Below are 19593 nucleotides of genomic sequence, written 5' to 3' on the forward strand. Positions count from 1 at the left end.
ATAGCCCCTAATGGGAGGCCCAATCAGCAGGGTTTAACCACTAAACCCCTTCTCAATCTTTAGAATCAAATTGTATAATAATAATTAAAGAAAAACATTTAAAAAATGCCACAGGCTAAGTATCCCTTATTCGAGAAGATCAAAAATCTGATTTTTCTTCTCAGGGGGGGGGGCAAGCATTTCGGATAAGGGATACTCAACCTAATAAAATAAACCAACACCTTCTATACATCAATTGATACCACATGAAGATGGCTGCAACTTCTGGCTTTCTATTAAAGGACTTTACACATATTTCCAAAACTGTAGATCAGCAAGAGTGGCGGCAGAGAAACTTATTCAAAGACAACTAAACTCTCCTTATCTGTAGATGCAATATGCCTTTAGGATCAACTGGCATTGTCCTTCCATGAGGACATATATAAAAGCACACACGGCATTGTTGTATTTCAGCCACTGCAGCCCTATAAGAAGCAATACTTTAAATGGGGGCATCCAGAAAAAGCTTCTGAAAGATTTTTGTAATTTTTGTGTTTAAACCTATTATTAACTTACATACTAGAAGGCTGGGTTTCAGGGACACTCCGGTATAACAAGCAGTCCCACCAATAAAGAACGCATATTAATGTACTTTGTAAGTGCTTTCATATCCATTCTTCAACCAGCACCGATATCATGTATTTATTTTTAGGAGTTGGTACGGCGTACGGCCCCCTTTGTTGTCCTGTTTATCTTGCCACTGCTGGTTGCTTGAACGACCAAATCAGCAGAAGGTGCTCATATTTTAGTGAACAGAAGTGCTTTTTGAGCATTCAGGGTCTCATTTAGACTGCATGAAACTCATGTACAAGCCATCGCTGGAACCATCTATGCAGTGAGGAAAGCGGATCCACTGCAAACTAAGAATCTGTGGGGTGGAGAAAGAGGCAAACGCACATGGAGGATCCTGCAGAACCCCTCTCACGTATTTGCAAGGGAGACCAAAATAAAATCTGAAGAGACAGTCATACTTGTAGCCATAGTGCAAAATCTTCTTTCTCCCACCATGAGCCGACAGACATTGCTTGCCACCAATCAGTGGCAGTAAAGTACTTCTCATGAAATCAATGGGAGCATCAAGTCACTAATTGACAGCTTAAGCAGCCAATCAATGGGAAACCCTCACAAACGTGCACTTGGGTCTAAACGTGCAGGAGGATGCATTCAGCTAGAGGTGGGGACAGGGGAAAATCCATATGGGAATCCCCCCCCCATGCATTTGTAAAAATGGACCACATGGCTATTGTAAGCAGTGACTAGGATGGCTGGAGTGTCACTTTAAACAGATCACTCAGCTATGAAATCAGCTACTCGAATAGACAAGGAAAGAGATACTCACAGTGTACAGGAGGACGCCTCTGTCATGGTGCCCGGTATATCACGTGTGATCACAGCACTGTAACTGGACAATAGACATAAAAAGAGTAATGTTACGTCATCGCAGTTTTCATGTAGTACATATCAGTTTTGGTTCGGACTGCTTTATTTGTTGACGCATAGAGGCAAAAAAAATCCCAAAACGTGGTAGTAATTAAAATTTAGTTTTCAATGGTCAACTTTGTTTAACCCCCTAAGAACAATGGGGGGGTATATTACCGTAGGCAGCGCCAGGGGGTATATTACTGTAGGCAGCTCGGGGGGGGGGGGTAAATTACTGTATGCAGCGCGGGGGGGGGTAAACTACTGTCTGCAGCGCGGGGGGGGACTACTGTCTGCAGCGCGGGGGGTATATTACAGTCTGGAGCGCGGGGGGGTATATTACTGTCTGCAGCGCGGGGGGGGTATATTACTGTCTGCAGCGCCGGGGGGGGTATATTACTGTCTGCAGCGCCGGGGGGGGGTATATTACTGTCTGCAGCGCCGGGGGGGTATATTACTGTCTGCAGCGCCGGGGGGGGGTATATTACTGTAGGCAGTGCCGGGGGGGGGGTATATTACTGAAGGCAGCGCCGGGGGGGGTATATTACTGAAGGCAGCGCCGGGGGGGGTATATTACTGTAGGCAGCACCGGGGGGGGGGGTATATTACTGTAGGCAGCGCCGGGGGGGGGGGTATATTACTGTAGGCAGCGCCGGGGGGGTTATATTACTGTAGGCAGCGCCGGGGGGGGTATATTACTGTAGGCAGCGCCGGGGGGGGGGGGTATATTACTGTAGGCAGCGCCGGGGGGGGTATATTACTGTAGGCAGCGCCGGGGGGGGTATATTACTGTAGGCAGCGCCGGGGGGGGTATATTACTGTAGGCAGCGCCGGGGGGGGGGTATATTACTGTAGGCAGCACCGGGGGGGGGGGTATATTACTGTTTGCAGTGCCGGGGGGGGGAATATTACTGTTTGCAGCGCCGGGGGGGGTATTACTGTTTGCAGCGCCGGGGGGGGGTGTGTATATTACTGTAGGCAGCGCCGGGGGGGGGGTATATTACTGTTTGCAGCGCCGGCTGGGGGATATTACTGTATGCAGCGCCGGGGAGGGGTGTGTATATTACTGTATGCAGCGCCGGGGGGGGTGTATATTACTGTATGCAGCGCCGGGGGGGGTGTATATTACTGTATGCAGCGCCGGGGGGGGTGTACATTACTGTAGGCAGCGTGGGGGGGTATATTACTGTACGCAGCGTCGGGGGGGTATATTACAGTGTGCAGCGCCGGGGGGTATATTACCGTATGCAGCGACGGGGGGGTATATTCCTGTATACAGCGCCAGGGGGGTATATTCCTGTATACAGCGCCGGGTGGGGGTAATATTACAGTATGCAGCGCCGGGTGGGGGTAATATTCAGGGACGGAGTGGCCCACCGGGATACCGGGAAATTTCCCGGTGGGCCGGAAGGTCCGTGGGCTGGGCGGCCATGAAGACAGCCGGTGAGCTGCCCCCCAGGCTGCCCGAAATCTAATCAAAGCAGCTGCTGGGTGCTGATGCGGCCGGCATCAGCACCCAGCAGCCGTGTGCGATGGCCGTTTAGTGAAGGGAGCAGCGTGAGGGGTGAAAGCTCCGCCCCCTCGCACTGACCTTTCACCCCTCACGCTGCTCCCATCACTATGCGGCCATCAGATTGCTGGGAATGTAATCTGAACGGCCGATGCGTGCTGATGCCGCCGGCCGCCTCTGCTTTAATACTTTTTTTTTACTTTATATGGCAAGCCGATCCAGCTTACCATATAAATAATAAAAAAAAGTGTTAAAGTAGCTCCGGCCGGCAGCATCAGCACGCACCGGCCGTTTAGAATACATTCCCAGCAGTCTGATGGCTGCATAGTGATGTGAGCAGCGTCAGGTGGAAGCTCCGCCCCCTCGCACTCAGACTGCTGCAGCACCGGATGTCAGGTCAGTGGCATCCTGGCTGTCAGCATAGAGGAGAACAGTGTGCAGCTACCAGGAAGTCAAGAGAAGTAGAAGGTGAGTAAAATAATGTATTTTTTGTACTGTATAATGGCATAATAGAAAAAAATCGGCATGTGTGTGTATGTAAGTGTGTCCCCCTATATGCCACTCTGCCTCCAGAAATGCCTTATATCCCCCTATATGCCACCCTGTCCCATGATATGCCTTTTAACCCCCTATATGCCAGAGTTGCATATAGGGGTATGAGGCATTTCTGGATGCGGAGTGACATATAGGGGGTCAAAAGGCATATCTGGAGGCAGAGTGGCATAAAGGGGGTTAAAAGGTATATCATGGGGCAGAGGAGCATATAGGAGGGTATAAAGCATATCGGGGAGGCAGAGTGGCATATAGGGGGCATAAGGCTTTTCTGGAGGCAGAGTGCCCCATGATATGCCTTTTAACCCCCTTCATGCCACTCTGCCTCCAGAAATGCCTTATACCCCCTATATGCCACTCTGTCCCATGATATGCCTTTTAACCCCCTATATGGCAGAGTGGCATATAGGGGGTTAGAAGGCATATCATGGGACAGAGTGGCATATATTATTTTTTATTTAATATGGCAAGCTGGATCGGCTTGCCATATAAAGTAAACAAAAATGTCCCATGATATGCCTTTTAACCTCCTATATGGCAGAGTGGCATATAGGGGGTTAGAAGGCATATCATGGGACAGAGTGGCATATAGGAGGGTTGAGGCATATCAGGGAGGCAGAGTGGCATATAGGGGGGAATAAGGCTTTTCTGGAGGCAGAGTGCCCCATGATATGCCTTTTCACCCCCTTTATGCCACTCTGCCTCCAGAAATGCCTTATACCCCCCTATATGCCACTCTGTCCCATGATATGCCTTTTAACCCCCTATATGCCAGAGTGGCATATAGGGGTATAAGGCATTTCTGGATGCAGAGTGACATATAGGGGGTCAACAGCATATCTGGAGGCAGAGTGGCAAAAAGGGAGTTAAAAGGGATGTCATGGGGCAGAGGGGCATATAGGAGGGTATAAAGCATATTGGGGAGGCAGAGTGGCATATAGGGGGCATAAGGCTTTTCTGTAGGCAGAGTGCCCCATGATATGCCTTTTATCATGGGACAGAGTGGCATATAGGGGTATAAGGCATTTCTGGATGCAGAGTGACATATAGGGGGTCAAAAGGCATATCTGGAGGTGGAGTGGCAAAAAGGGGGTTAAAATGCATATCACGGGGCAGAGGGGCATATAGGAGGGTTGAGGCATATCAGAGAGGCAGAGTGGCATATGGGGGGTATAAGGCATTTCTGGAGGCAGAGTGACATAGGGAGTAAAAGGCATTTCTGGAGGCAGAGTGGCATATAGGGATTAAAAGGCATATTATGGGGCAGAGGGGCATATAGGAGGGTATAAAGCATATCAGGGAGGCAGAGTGGCATATAGGGGGCATAGGGAGTAAAAGGCTTTTCTGGAGGCAGAGTGCCCCATGATATGCCTTTTAACCCCCTTCATGCCACTCTGCCTCCAGGAATGCCTTATACCCACTATATGCCACTCTGTCCCATGATATGCCTTTTAACCCCCTATATGGCAGAGTGGCATGTAGGGGGTTAGAAGGCATATCATGGGACAGAGTGGCATATAGGGGGTATAAGGCATTTCTGGAGGCAGAGTGGCATATAGGGGGTTAGAAGGCATATCAGGGGGCAGAGTGGCAAGCCTGGGGGCAGAGGTGCATAACTCGGGGGTAGGTTGTCAAATGAAAGGAAATAAAAAACAAACATGTCTCAATCATAGCTTTTATTAAATATGGAAAAAAATAGTCTACATGAATTAATAAAGAAATAAAAGTTTCTTACCAGAATAACGTGAAGAATAATGTGATCAGTGTTTTGTTCCACTGAATAAAATGGAACTCTTTCATCTAAAAATGTTCGCAGTAGTAAATGTTTTGATCCCATTATGTGTAATGTATTTCATTTATTAGGGCCTTTTAACACTTTTGCGTTCTGGCATTTTAATACAAATAATGAGATAAATAGAATGGCACATAGTGTGACTCGGGTGTGTATAAGGGGTGCGTGTGGGTATAAGAGCTTCACCGTGAGATAAACTATATGGGGCTGGTCTCCAAATTTTTCCAGGGCTGCTTTTCAGTCCCAGTCCGGCCCTGGTAATATTACAGTATGCAGTGCTGGGGGAGGTATATTACTGTATGCAGCGCCAGGGGGGTATATTACTGTAAGCAGCGCCGGGGGGGGGGGTTATTACTGTATATAGTCATACCTGAACAGTCACTGTATGAAGATTCATAATATTTGGGATTTTATAAATGACAATAGCGAAAAAAGAAAAAATATTCATATATACTGTATAACAAAACATACTTGGATGCCCAGCACATTCACTCGCAGACACATGACATCACAACTGATAATGTAACAGAAGGATTCCATGTATTCAGGCAATGCTTTACAACGTTGCCATTACTCTCAAACCTTTAGAGGATTAAGTCAGCTTTCTCAATCCCTGAAATTTTGTGTTGAAGTTTTGTTGTTTCATTGAGCAATAAAAATATGAAACGCACAAAAAAGAAGTTTAAAAAGACTTCAATGGAGAAAACTGATAAGAAAAGGAGAGGAGAAGCGGTGGAGCTACAGAGAAAGGGTAACCACGGGGCTGAGAAAGACCTATGGCTGATGGAGCGGGACCAACTTCCCCCTGTAAGCCAAATGCCCCTTGGAGGTAACCCAGAGATGCTAAAACAGGCCACAGAAAACCATAGTAAAGACCTAGGACAGGGCGCTGGGACATCATGCGCAAATGTGGACTGTGACAGGAAAAGAAAACGGAAGGAGAGCAAGAAGCAGGTGAAGGGCCAGGCCAAGAAGGTAAGGAAAGAAAGTAAAGGCAGGGACAGAAAGCGTAAACGAAACCAAATGGAGGGACATGGCGATACGAAGAAGAGGCGAGATGAGGCCAGTTCCCAACCATCTAAATCGGACATTCCTTTGAAACGCCTTCTGTTCCATGGCCTGTTGGGAAAGGGCGGTTTCGGCAAAGTCATGCTGGCTACCGACACCATCAGCAAAAAGTTCTTGGCCGTTAAAATGATCAAGAAGAAGCAACTTCTTGAGGACAGGAGCAGCATTATGGTGGAGAGGCGCGTGTTGGAAGCGGCAGTGGGGAGCCCATTCCTGACCCACATGCATGCCGCTTTCCAGACAGAGGACTCCCTGTTCTTCGCCATGCAGTTCCTAAATGGAGGAGACCTGGATAAGCTTCTTGCTACTTTTGGCAGACTTGACCCCAACATCACCACGTTCTTCGCTGCTGAACTAGTCTGTGGTTTGCGGTATCTCCATAGCAAGGGCATCGTCCATCGGGATTTGAAGCCAGAGAATGTGCTGTTGGACAACGAGGGTCATCTTAAGATAGCAGATTTTGGTCTGGCTGTGGAGAACATGTTCGGAGAGCAGACGGCTCATGGTTTGGCTGGGACCCTGGGATACATAGCCCCGGAAATGTACCGAGGTAAGAGGTATAATGCCTCTATAGACTGGTGGGCCTACGGGGTTATACTGTATGAGATGGCCACGGGAGACATACCATTCTACGGCGGGACAGACATTAAAGAGGTGGCCAGATCGGTCATCAAGGACACACCGCTGTACCCTGACCATCTCAGCCCTGAGACCAAAGACCTCATAAAGAAGATGCTGTGCAAGAAACCCTCCAAGAGGCTGAAAGAAGCTGCCACCATCCACTTCCATCCCTTCTTTCAGTTTATTGATTGGGGAGACCTTGAGGCGGGAAGAGTAGCTCCTCCATTCTTCTTCCTCCCACCATCTCCAGAGAGCTTGATGCTGGCATTGAGACCGGAGAAAGGGTTTTTACCTCCTGAGGACCTGGGGACCCCCATTAACCCTGAAGATCAGAAATTGTTCCATGGGTTTTCCTTCACGGGTGCACAATGGAACAATTCAACATCTTCTCGGCAGGAACCACGCAGTATGTCTGCTTTCAACTTGTGGGAGAACATACTACCTTCTATCCCGCCGCTACAGCAAGACCAACTGCTGTACCCTGGCATCCCGCCGCTACAGCAAGACCAACTGCTGTACCCTGGCATCCCGCCGGTACCACAAGACCAACTGCTGTACCCTGGCATCCCGCCGGTACCACAAGACCAACTGCTGTACCCTGGCATCCCGCCGGTACCACAAGACCAACTGCTGTACCCGGGCATCCCGCCGGTACATCAAGACAAACTGCTGTACCCTGGCATCGCGCCGGTACAACAAGACTAACACGCTGTACCCTGGCATCGCGCCGGTACAACAAGACTAACACGCTGTACCCTGGCATTGCGCCGGTACAAGACAAACCGCTGTACCCTGGCATTGCGCCGGTACAAGACAAACCGCTGTACCCTGGCATTGCGCCGGTACAAGACAAACCGCTGTACCCTGGCATTGCGCCGGTACAAGACAAACCGCTGTACCCTGGCATTGCGCCGGTACAAGACAAACCGCTGTACCCTGGCATTGCGCCGGTACAAGACAAACCGCTGTACCCTGGCATTGCGCCGGTACAAGACAAACCGCTGTACCCTGGCATTGCGCCGGTACAAGACAAACCGCTGTACCCTGGCATTGCGCCGGTACAAGACAAACCGCTGTACCCTGGCATTGCGCCGGTACAAGACAAACCGCTGTACCCTGGCATCACGGTGCAGGAACCGTTACAGGAAGGCCTCCTGCGGACTGAGACTGATCTGCTTCATGATTTGCTCCGATAAGGAGAGCCACCTCCTCCTGTATCCCAGAGCCAGCAAAAACCGGTTCATAGAAAAATAAATTTTTTTTCAAAAATCTCAAAATCTTTGCTTCTTTAGTAATATTCTGTTTCAAGATAAGCATGTCCTCCTGGTCGTAACATAACGTGTGGCTTAGTATATGATAAATAATAGAAATCCAGGGTTTAAGTGCTTAACATCTCTATAGATTCCCCCAGCGACGTCTGTGTTAAAGCTCCACAGAAGCAGGAACATGTTAGTTCGCTCAGAAAACAATGGAGTCTTCATCAGATAAAGTCTTACTCGGCAAACATAGAAAAATATCTGGTTATTTAAACTTTCAAGGACAGCAGTGTAAATATTAATATTTGGGCTGCTGAAAGTTAGGGAAGGTGGGGGTTAATTTAGGGGCAGTTATGGTTAATGGGATGTTTAGGGTTAATTTAGGGCAAGTTATGGTTAATGGGGTCATCTGCGGGGAGGGCAGCGCGGCATATGCGGGGAGGGCAGCGCGGCATATGCGGGGAGGGCAGTGTATCATTTGAATGATAGTTTTCTTTAAGGGAATCCGGAGTACTTTCTAAGCCCATACACCATATATTCACCACAAGGCTGTATTTATAATACATATTAAATATATCATATACATATAAATACAGCTTTCGTTACCATTTGTCGCTTTTCAGCATGCTTTTTTTTTTAGTTATAAACATTTAATACAATGACGGACTCCTTAAATCAATGTAATAATTGTACTGACCTCCAGAGATTTCTGTGGATCTGTAACAATGTCATTGTCACGAAAAGATCTGGAGGGACACAAACAACACAAATTAACAAATAAAGTCTAGTGATATGGATCAATGAGACACCAACCAAACACGTTTACCTACATTGGTATTTACAACTTTACTAAACACTGCCTTTAGGTATCCGCCAGATAAATTCCACTAATTTACAGGAAAATAACGTCTAGATATCAATTCATCGTGCAAACGAGCAGCAAGGTCGGATTTTATTTTAATCCGATGAATTGGACCACAGCCCCTCTAAATTCTCAGTTCCCAATACATTTGATGATGTGTATAAAAAGTGATTATTCTATAATAGCTAAAAACGTATCACAATAGCCCCTAATGGGAGGCCCAATCAGCAGGGTTTAACCACTAAACCCCTTCTCAATCTTTAGAATCAAATTGTATAATAATAATTAAAGAAAAACATTTTAAAAATGCCACAGGCTAAGTATCCCTTATTCGAGAAGATCAAAAATCTGATTTTTCTTCTCAGGGGGGGGCAAGCATTTCGGATAAGGGATACTCAACCTAATAAAATAAACCAACACCTTCTATACATCAATTGATACCACATGAAGATGGCTGCAACTTCTGGCTTTCTATTAAAGGACTTTACACATATTTCCAAAACTGTAGATCAGCAAGAGTGGCGGCAGAGAAACTTATTCAAAGACAACTAAACTCTCCTTATCTGTAGATGCAATATGCCTTTAGGATCAACTGGCATTGTCCTTCCATGAGGACATATATAAAAGCACACACGGCATTGTTGTATTTCAGCCACTGCAGCCCTATAAGAATCAATACTTTAAATGGGGGCATCCAGAAAAAGCTTCTGAAAGATTTTTGTAATTTTTGTGTTTAAACCATTAACTTACATACTAGAAGGCTGGGTTTCAGGGACACTCCGGTATAACAAGCAGTCCCACCAATAAAGAACGCATATTAATGTACTTTGTAAGTGCTTTCATATCCATTCTTCAACCAGCACCGATATCATGTATTTAGGGCTGCAACTAACGATTATTTTAATAATCGATTAGTTGGCCGATTATTTTTTCGATTAATCGATAAATCGGATAAAAAAAAAGAATGTAAATTTTTCATTTATTTAAAATAATTTACTAAACAAATGATGTTAAATACAAACAGCAGAATAAAAAAACTTTGATAATACATTTCTTGTCTGTATTTCCCAACCAGCCCCCCAATATATGCACATTTGAGCCCAGGCTTGCTACGCTGCCTCCCAGACCACGCTGCCTCCCACATCTGCCACTCCACGCTGCCTCCCACATCTGCCACGCCACGCTGCCTCCCACATCTGCCACGCCACGCTGCCTCCCACATCTGCCACTCCACGCTGCCTCCCACATCTGCCACGCCACGCTGCCTCCCACATCTGCCACTCCACTCTACCCCCCACATGCCACTGTGCCTGATACGCCTTATACCCCCTGAAACACCACTCCATCCTCCCCAGACATGCCACCCTGCCCTCCCCACATATGCCACGCCATGCTGCCTCCCACATCTGCCACTCCACAATGCCTCCCACATCTGCCACTCCACGCTGCCTCCCACATCTGCCACTGTGCCTGATACGCCTTATATCCCCTGATACCCCACTCCATCCTCCCCAGACATGCCACCCTGCCTCCCAGACATGCCACTTCTCTACCCCCAGATATGCCTTATACACCCTGATACACCACTCCGTCCTCCCCAGACATGCCACACTGCCCTCCCCACATATGCCTTATATACTGTATATGCCTTATACCCCCAGATATGTAACTTCACTGCCCCCAGGATTTAGATTCCCCTTAATTAACCCTAAACTCCCCATTAACCATAACTGCCCCTAAATTAACCCTTAACACCCCCTTAACCACAGCATCCCCTAAATTAACCCTAAAGACCCCATCAACCACAGCATCCCCTAAATTAACCCTAAACACACCATTAACCACAACTGCCTCAAATAACCCCAAACACCCCATTAACCACAGCTTCTCCTAAATTAACCCTAAACACCCTATTAACATAACTGCCCCTAAATTAACCCTAAACAGCCAATTAACCATAACTGCCCCTAAATTAACCCCCACCTCCCCTAACTTTCAGTAGCCCAAATATATATATATATATATTACATACATTTATAAATATATATATATATATATATATATATAAACACATACACATATATATATATATATATATATATATATATATATATATATATATATATACATACATACATATACTTACAGTTAGATGAGTGTCACAGCCATGTGGTTCTGGCCTGGAGAAGGAAGGGGCGGGGCCAGTTGTCACAGTGATTACAGGGAGGGGGAGTAAGTAGGAGCTGCTGCTGTGAGACGGTGAGTCAGACTAAACGGATTATATAATGAGGGGGATTTTTCAGAGCGTTTGCTCTGAAAAAACCCTCATTTTATAATCGATAATAATCGATTCAACTAATCGATAATGAAATTCGTTGCCAACGAATTTCATTATCGATTATTATCGATTTTATCGATTAGTTGTTGCAGCCCTACATGTATTTACTTTTAGGAGTTGGTACGGCGTACGGCCCCCTTTGTTGTCCTGTTTATCTTGCCACTGCTGGTTGCTTGAACGACCAAATCAGCAGAAGGTGCTCATATTTTAGTGAACAGAAGTGCTTTTTGAGCATTCAGGGTCTCATTTAGACTGCATGAAACTCATGTACAAGCCATCGCTGGAACCATCTATGCAGTGAGGAAAGCGGATCCACTGCAAACTAAGAAGCTGTGGGGTGGAGAAAGAGGCAAACGCACATGGAGGATCCTGCAGAACCCCTCTCACGTATTTGCAAGGGAGACCAAAATAAAATCTGAAGAGACAGTCATACTTGTAGCCATAGTGCAAAATCTTCTTTCTCCCACCATGAGCCAATAGACATTGCTTGCCACCAATCAGTGGCAGTAAAGTACTTCTCATGAAATCAATGGGAGCATCAAGTCACTAATTGACAGCTTAAGCAGCCAATCAATGGGAAAACCTCACAAACGTGCACTTGGGTCTAAACGTGCAGGAGGATGCATTCAGCTAGAGGTGGGGACAGGGGAAAATCCATATGGGAATCCCCCCCCCATGCATTTGTAAAAATGGACCACATGGCTATTGTAAGCAGTGACTAGGATGGCTGGAGTGTCCCTTTAAACAGATCACTCAGCTATGAAATCAGCTACTCGAATAGACAAGGAAAGAGATACTCACAGTGTACAGGAGGACACCTCTGTCATGGTGCCCGGTATATCACGTGTGATCACAGCACTGTAACTGGACAATAGACATAAAAAGAGTAATGTTACGTCATCGCAGTTTTCATGTAGTACATATCGGTTTTGGTTCGGACTGCTTTATTTGTTGATGCCAAAACGTGGTAGTAATTAAAATTTAGTTTTGTGACAGGAACAGCTACACTGAGGAAGCGGCGACATCATCTTATCAAGAAACTGGCCATTAAAATATTACAAGAAGTTAGGGTAATGTGAGTTCAAAACAAATTATGGAGTCTATTTACAAAAAAAAATAACAATGGATCATTTTAAAAAAAAGTTAGGCATTACCAAAAATCTTCATAATCTTATATGCTTTGTACAGCACTACAGAATATGGCAGTGCTATAAATAATAATGTTTAATATAATACGTAGCTCTCACTTCACAGACACCTGTGCCAACCTGAAAAGCACTTAATTTAAATATTACTAATAATATTAACAGAACATAACATTATTAGCAGAGCACTATTAACATATCGCTATTATATGAGCATTCAGCACAGTAGCCTTGTGTTTCTGTGAAAAGTGGCTATTTTGCCTACAAGGCGCACCGTTAAACGTATATAACGATTATATATTTAAAATGCCAGAAAGATAAAAGCGCAGGCAGCGTGTACGTGAGACGAGTAAAGCCCGCACTTACCTGCCGTTAGCCCCGCAAGCCGTCTGTCAGCCCGTATCCGGGGTCACCGCGGCTGTAAACACAGGAAAGCTTCTGGTACAACAGACCGTGTTCCGCCAGGAAAGTTCTGGACTAGCCGGGCACTGACTACAGCGACCAGCGAGACGGAGGAAAGTGTGCAGAGCGGCAGCACTGCGCAACAGCGACACCTTCGGAGATGGAGGGAAAGAAACACAGCACAGGGAACCATATATAAATGTGTAAATACATCCAGTATATGGAGGTGATTAGGATTGGGGAACTGGAACTAAAAAGCATGTTAATACTATTAATTACGAAAATACAATTCAATTGCTTTGGTGTCGGAATGTTTGCTGGGTATGACCGCTCTGCAGCATTAGAAGTCACAATAATGTGCTTAGAAACTAAACTGTGTAAAGTACAAAGTTACACTTTTGAATGGCCTATTTAGTTATAGAAATAGCTTTTAAAGAAGAGAAGGTCATCCATTCAGACTTGAAGAAAGACATTTTCTATGAAATAGCAAAACGGGTTCATTACAGTAAGAACAATAAAGATGTGGAATTCACTACCTATGGAGTTCACGCCATCAGTACGGATGTATACGTGCCTGATACCCCCATAAGCATCGCAGCCAGGCACACACCAGGCAAATGTCTGGTGGGCTGGTGGCGGAGAGTGCACACACTTATCTGGAGCACCAGCTAAAAAAAACAGCAAAGGGTTGCTCATAACCAGCCTTTGGCTGTAATGATGTCACCAGGCTGTCTTAAAGTGTCACGACCGCCCCACCATCTCCAGGCTGGCCCTGGTAGCCACCCTGCTTATGTTCTGAGGCCACTACTGTTTCCCACAATATTTTTCTGCCCTGCCCCAGTGTCCTTGTCACTCCTTTGCAGTCTCCATACCCCTCTGTGTCTACCATTTCTATCCACTTTGACAATTAATTAAGGGTATACAATGCAGGCAGGGGATCTCCTACCCCTCTGCCCCTCCTCTATTCAGTGTCCATTTCCCTCCCCACTTTAATGTCCATATCTCTCTATACTAACCTGCCTCCCTTCAGTGTCCATCTCCCTCCCCACTTCAATGTGCACTCTTCTGCCTCCATCCTCCTCTACTTTCTTACCATAGGGTCCTTACCCCTCTATCTTCTCCTAACGCCAGTGTCCATACCCCTCTGCCACCACTCCCACCACTGCCCGTCCCCTCTGTACCAAATCAACCCAGTGCCCATCCTCCCCTGTGTTAATACCTCCCTTTCCCTATCACCACTCTGCATACCCATTTGTACCACAGGCTATCTGTTTCAAGATCCAAAAGAAAACAGGCACCATGTTAGGCAATGCCCCTAACCAATATAGAAACATGACTTGATGATGGATACGCAAAAATCTCATCTGGTCTACTCATGATTCCTGCTAGAAGAAAACCAGTCAGTGTCCTATCGTGGTGAGCACAGTTTCCAGACAAAGCCCTCTCCATCAGCGTTCCTTCAGTCCCAGCATGCCGAGTCTGAGCCCCGGAACATGATTTCCTTTTCCACACCAAGAGAACAGATCCTTCACCAGCTGCTGAACCCACAAAAGTAGGGGGTCCTAAATGTAGATGTGTGAGGTGAGTTTTTATGTGTGAGTGTCTACATGTCTAAGTGTCAGTATATGTGAGTGTGAGCCTATGTAAATGTTTGAGATCGTAGAAATAATTTGCGAACCTGGAGTTATATCTGAAGTGCGTATTAAACACAAATACTTAACTATTACCTACAAAATTCAGTGTAACGTTATACATGGATATTGTACACAGGTGAGTATTAAAATATGAATCCTACTCAAAATCTCTGCAATCATGGATTACATTTGGAATGAATGTTAATTACTCTGTAAATCAAAGGTTTTCGTGTAAAATTAAAGAACTGGATTGTTTAACGCAGACATTTGTCCATTTGTTATCTGATGTACAGACTGCTGGCTGCTCTAGAAATTCTGTTTTGGAGTAATGACTGTTACAGGACGCATGGATTTTCTGTGCATTAGCTAATTTGGGCACAGCCAATATGTGAAGCAGTAAAAAAAAATGGAGAATAAAGCCATAAGAGGCACCAATCCCCATGCTCCACCCCACAGCACCAAATGGCACAGAAGCAAAGGGTATCTGGCAGTCGCATCGGCATTAACATTGCTGCTTCGCCTACAGGATGAAATTAGATGTCTACTCACCAGAGGCCAAGATCCAAGAACCGTGATTAGCATATGAATACCTAGAATTGTTTCTCTAGCATCTCTAGCTGATTTATGCTGTCTAAACTGAAGCTGGAAATAAAAAGACTAATGATTTGATAACTTTAGGAGTAAAAATAAAATAACGGCAAAAACTTTTTTATCATTACATAGTAACATAGTAATTTGGGTTTGGAAAAAGACCTCCTTCCATCTCCACCCATATTACCAACTGCCCCCCCAACATTCAAGAACCATCTCAAAACTCACTTCTTCAGAGAAACCACAACATCTTAGCTGCTAGAACTTCCTTGTCATTGATACAACCACCACACTACCTCTCGCCCTTTCTCTGTGCCTTATGTTTGTTACCCCCATTCCCTCAAGATTGTAACCTTCCAAACAGGGCTCTCTCCACCTAATTTATCGGTTTGTCTTAGTCTGTCAATTCTCATCTTGTCATATCCCTTGAATATATGTATTGTATTACGCGCTGCAAAAATTGTTGGCGCTATATAAATAAAAGATAATAATAAATTCAGCACCTATAACTATCCTTCCTGCTTGTGATCCAAAAGAAGTCATGGAGAAAAAAAAAAACCTATTTCACAAATTTTGCCACTTTTTGCTGGAAATATTGCTTCTAGACAATCAGCTTTCTTCTTGGATCAATAAGCTCTAAACTATTAAAGTTTATTCTATCATTTATGGCCCTGTATGTTCTACTTTTCTATGACAAAAAAATAAATATATATATTATTATTTATTGTTTTATATAGCGCCATCAAATTCTGTAGCGCTGTACAATGGGTAGACAGGACATAACAAGTAGAATGTTACATTACAAATTGACTAACAGAGACAACAGGTGAGGAGGGCCCTGCTCAAAAGAGCTTATAGTCTAGAGGGAGTTGGGTGTATTACACAGTAGGCAAAAGTGCCGTTGTTAGGGATAGACCAGCCACACTAGTAAAAGTATTGCAGGAGAGGGACTAGGAAAGGTGAGCTAAAGGAATATGGGAGTATGGGAGTCCGTTAGTGTGCCATGTTGTAAGCATCCTTAAAGAAGTGGGTCTTGATATATCCAGATCCATTTTGAAGGCATCTATTCTATTTGAGAGCACGAGCTCTCTTGGCAGTGAATTCCATACCTTTATTGGCTCTACTGTAATGAATCTCTTCTTTTGTGGTCTATGAAATCTTCACTCTGGTTCTTTGCACATTTCCGTTAATGAACAGGTCTCTGTCGAGCTCTTTATACTTGCCCTGCACACAGGGGCGTAACTAGAAACCTCAGGGCCCCGGTGCGAGAATCTGTTAAGGGCCCCCCCCCATCTATCCCTTTCTCACAATCTCCCCTCTCCCTCCCTACCCCCCCTTCTCAAGATCTACCCTCTCCCTCCCTACCCCCCCCCCACGATCTACCCCCTTTGTAGGTCACTTACCGTCAACTCCTGTGTTGGGAGCGTGAGGCATTTGTCTCGGGTGCCGGTGCTTCACTGCTGAGCGCCGGCATATGACGTCATATGCCGGCGTTCAGCGTGAAGCGCCGGCACCCGAGACAAACGCCTCACGCTCCCAACACTGCACTCCGGGCAGCGCGGCGGCGGCGACGGCGGCGGCGGCGACGGCGGCAGCAGCGGGGAGCAGAGGCATCCTGGATTTCTGTCAGTCAGGGGGGCCCAAGAGTTGCCGAGCGGTTTTCAGCAACCGCTCGGCACCCCTTGGGCCCCCCCTGACTGGCAGAACTCCAGGGCCCGGTCGCAGTCGCGACCCCTGCGACCCCGGTAGTTCCACCACTGCCTGCACATATTTTTACAATGTTATAATATCCCTTTTAAGATGCCATTTCCAACTCTTTTAGCCTCTCTTCATAACTCAGATCTTCCAATCCTCTTACTTATTTTGTAATCCTCCTTTCAGGGCTGGTGCAAGGATTTTGTTACCATAGGTCAGGGGCGTCCAAGTTTTTTCTGCAGTGGGCCACTTCATCAGAATTGTATATGTGCGAGGGCCGCACTCATTTTTCACTGTGAGAAAATATGGCCTTTAATAAAATATGCAGATTAAAATAAAAGTAAATAACACAAAACCTTTATTTTTCCTCTCACTGATTTCTGGGCCTAGAAAGTTCTGTGACTACAAATTCAGGATTCAGGATAATTAAAAACAAAATAGTTCTATTTATTCTAGGGATGCACCAAAATGAAAATTCTGGACCAAAACATTCACGGTTCAACCGAAAATGACCCCCCACACACCACAATTGGACAAAAAAAATTAGCAATATGACTTGGCATGATAGGAGTGTGATTGCTAACAGCAATCACAGTCCCATCATGCCTAGGTTCCAGCACTTACACATCCAGCCAGTAAATGCTGGAACCTAGGCATGATGGGACTGTGCTTGCTGTTAGCAATCACACTCCTATCATGCCAAGTCAGCCAGTACATGCTGGTACAGGGTGGCTGTAAGTGATGCGCAGACCCCATCTGCTGGCAGCATCAATACACAAGGGGGCAGCTAGCTAGGTTTCAGCATGTGCTGGCTGACATGGCATGATAGGAGTGTGGTTGCTAACAGCAAAGTCCCATCATGACTAGGTTCCAGCACTTACACATCCAACCAGTAAATGCTGGAATCTAGGCATGATGGGACTGTGATTGCTGTTAGCAATCACACTCCTATCATGCCAAGTCAGCCAGTACATGCTGATACAGGGTGGCTGTAAGTGATGTGCAGACCCCATACTGCTGGCAGCATCAATACTCAAGGGGGGCAGCTAGCTAGGTTTCAGCATGTACTGGCTGACTTGGCATGGTAGGAGTGTGATTGCTAACAGCAATCACAGTCCCATCATGCCTAGGTTCCAGCATTTGGCCCGCGGGCCGCATGTTGGACACCCCTGCCATAGGTATAACCTCATTTTGCTGGCTCCTTGGCTCTGCCCCTAGTATCCTACTCTTGGGGTGAAGTCATGTGAGTGCATCACATACACATGACCCGCCCCACCTGCGTTGACAACCCCTAAATCTCCAGTACTCCTCCGTTGGAAGAGCTAGAGCCTGGAGGTCTTAAATACGTAAAAAAGCTGCTGCTCATTTAGAAGGGCACCCCTCTTTCTCACCCATGTTAGGGTGCAGCAACCGCTGACAGAGTGGGACATACGATGGAACATACAACTGAACACCTAACTCCCAGAGTCCCTTTGTCCCTTTCTTCACCGTGCTACACCTTTCTTTTCTTCTCTCATGTAGTTCAGGTATAGATCAAATTAACAACACATGGAAACACAACATTGCAGTTATAGATCAACTGAATAAGACATTCAAACCCTGTATTTACAGGTATAGCGTAAATAAAAACACGGAAACATAGCATTGCAGATATACAGCAACTGAGTAACATACAAACCCAGCCTTGCAGGCACAGATCACAGGTTGCACACATAGGACTAACCCCAGCACCTAGATTGCACCTACATGGTATTTACCTAGCACACAGATTGCACCCACAGCGGCATCCTCTCAGTCTGTCTCTCACACACACTTTATTCATTCTATACCCTTTAGGCTAAAACTAGTAACCATGTCAGAATACCCAAATATAATGTAGTGGTGCATGCAGCTTCACTCTTAACCAGCAGGATATGATGTCATATTCTGTCACTCAACATCAATCCTTGGCACCTCGAGGGAGTTGTAAAACAGAGTCAGACTGGACTGCCACTACTGGCCCTGCTCCCCCAGCAACAGGCAGTCCAGTCTACTGCAGAGAAGGCACCCCATGTAGATCTGCGCTCTTGCCTATAGGTAGGGCTGGCCCTGCTTCGCTAGTTCCATAATATCCTTTTTAAGGGTCGGTGCCAAGAACAGCACGACATATTCAAGGTGAAGTCTTACCATTGACTTGTAAAGAGGCAAGATGATATCATCTTTTTGTGAACCAATACCCCATTTTATACATGTCTATATCTTATTGGCCTTTGCAGCTGCTGACTGACATTGTGCACCGTTGCAATATTGTTCACAATAATTCCTAAATCCTCCTCCTCCGTAGTTTTTTCCCAGGGAGATACCATGTAAACTATAATGTTGTATTTTTATTATTTTCCCATAAAGCATAACTTCACATTTCTTTGTATTGAACTTCATTTGCTACTTGCCTGCCAAGTTCCCCACTCTGTCTAAACCCTCCTGCAGAGAAGGTTAGACTTTATTACCCTAATCCCATCAACAAACACACTGAGACATGACTCTCAATTCAACATGGGAGATTAATAAACAAATAAAAAAAAAAAAAAAAAAAAAGACGACCCTGCACAGACTGCCAAGGTACTCCACTTAATACCTGGGTCTGGTCTGAGATTTTAACATCTACAACAACAACTTGCATTCTATCTTTT

Source organism: Spea bombifrons, chromosome 2 (assembly GCF_027358695.1).
Source record: "Spea bombifrons isolate aSpeBom1 chromosome 2, aSpeBom1.2.pri, whole genome shotgun sequence".
NCBI lineage: Eukaryota > Metazoa > Chordata > Amphibia > Anura > Pelobatidae > Spea > Spea bombifrons.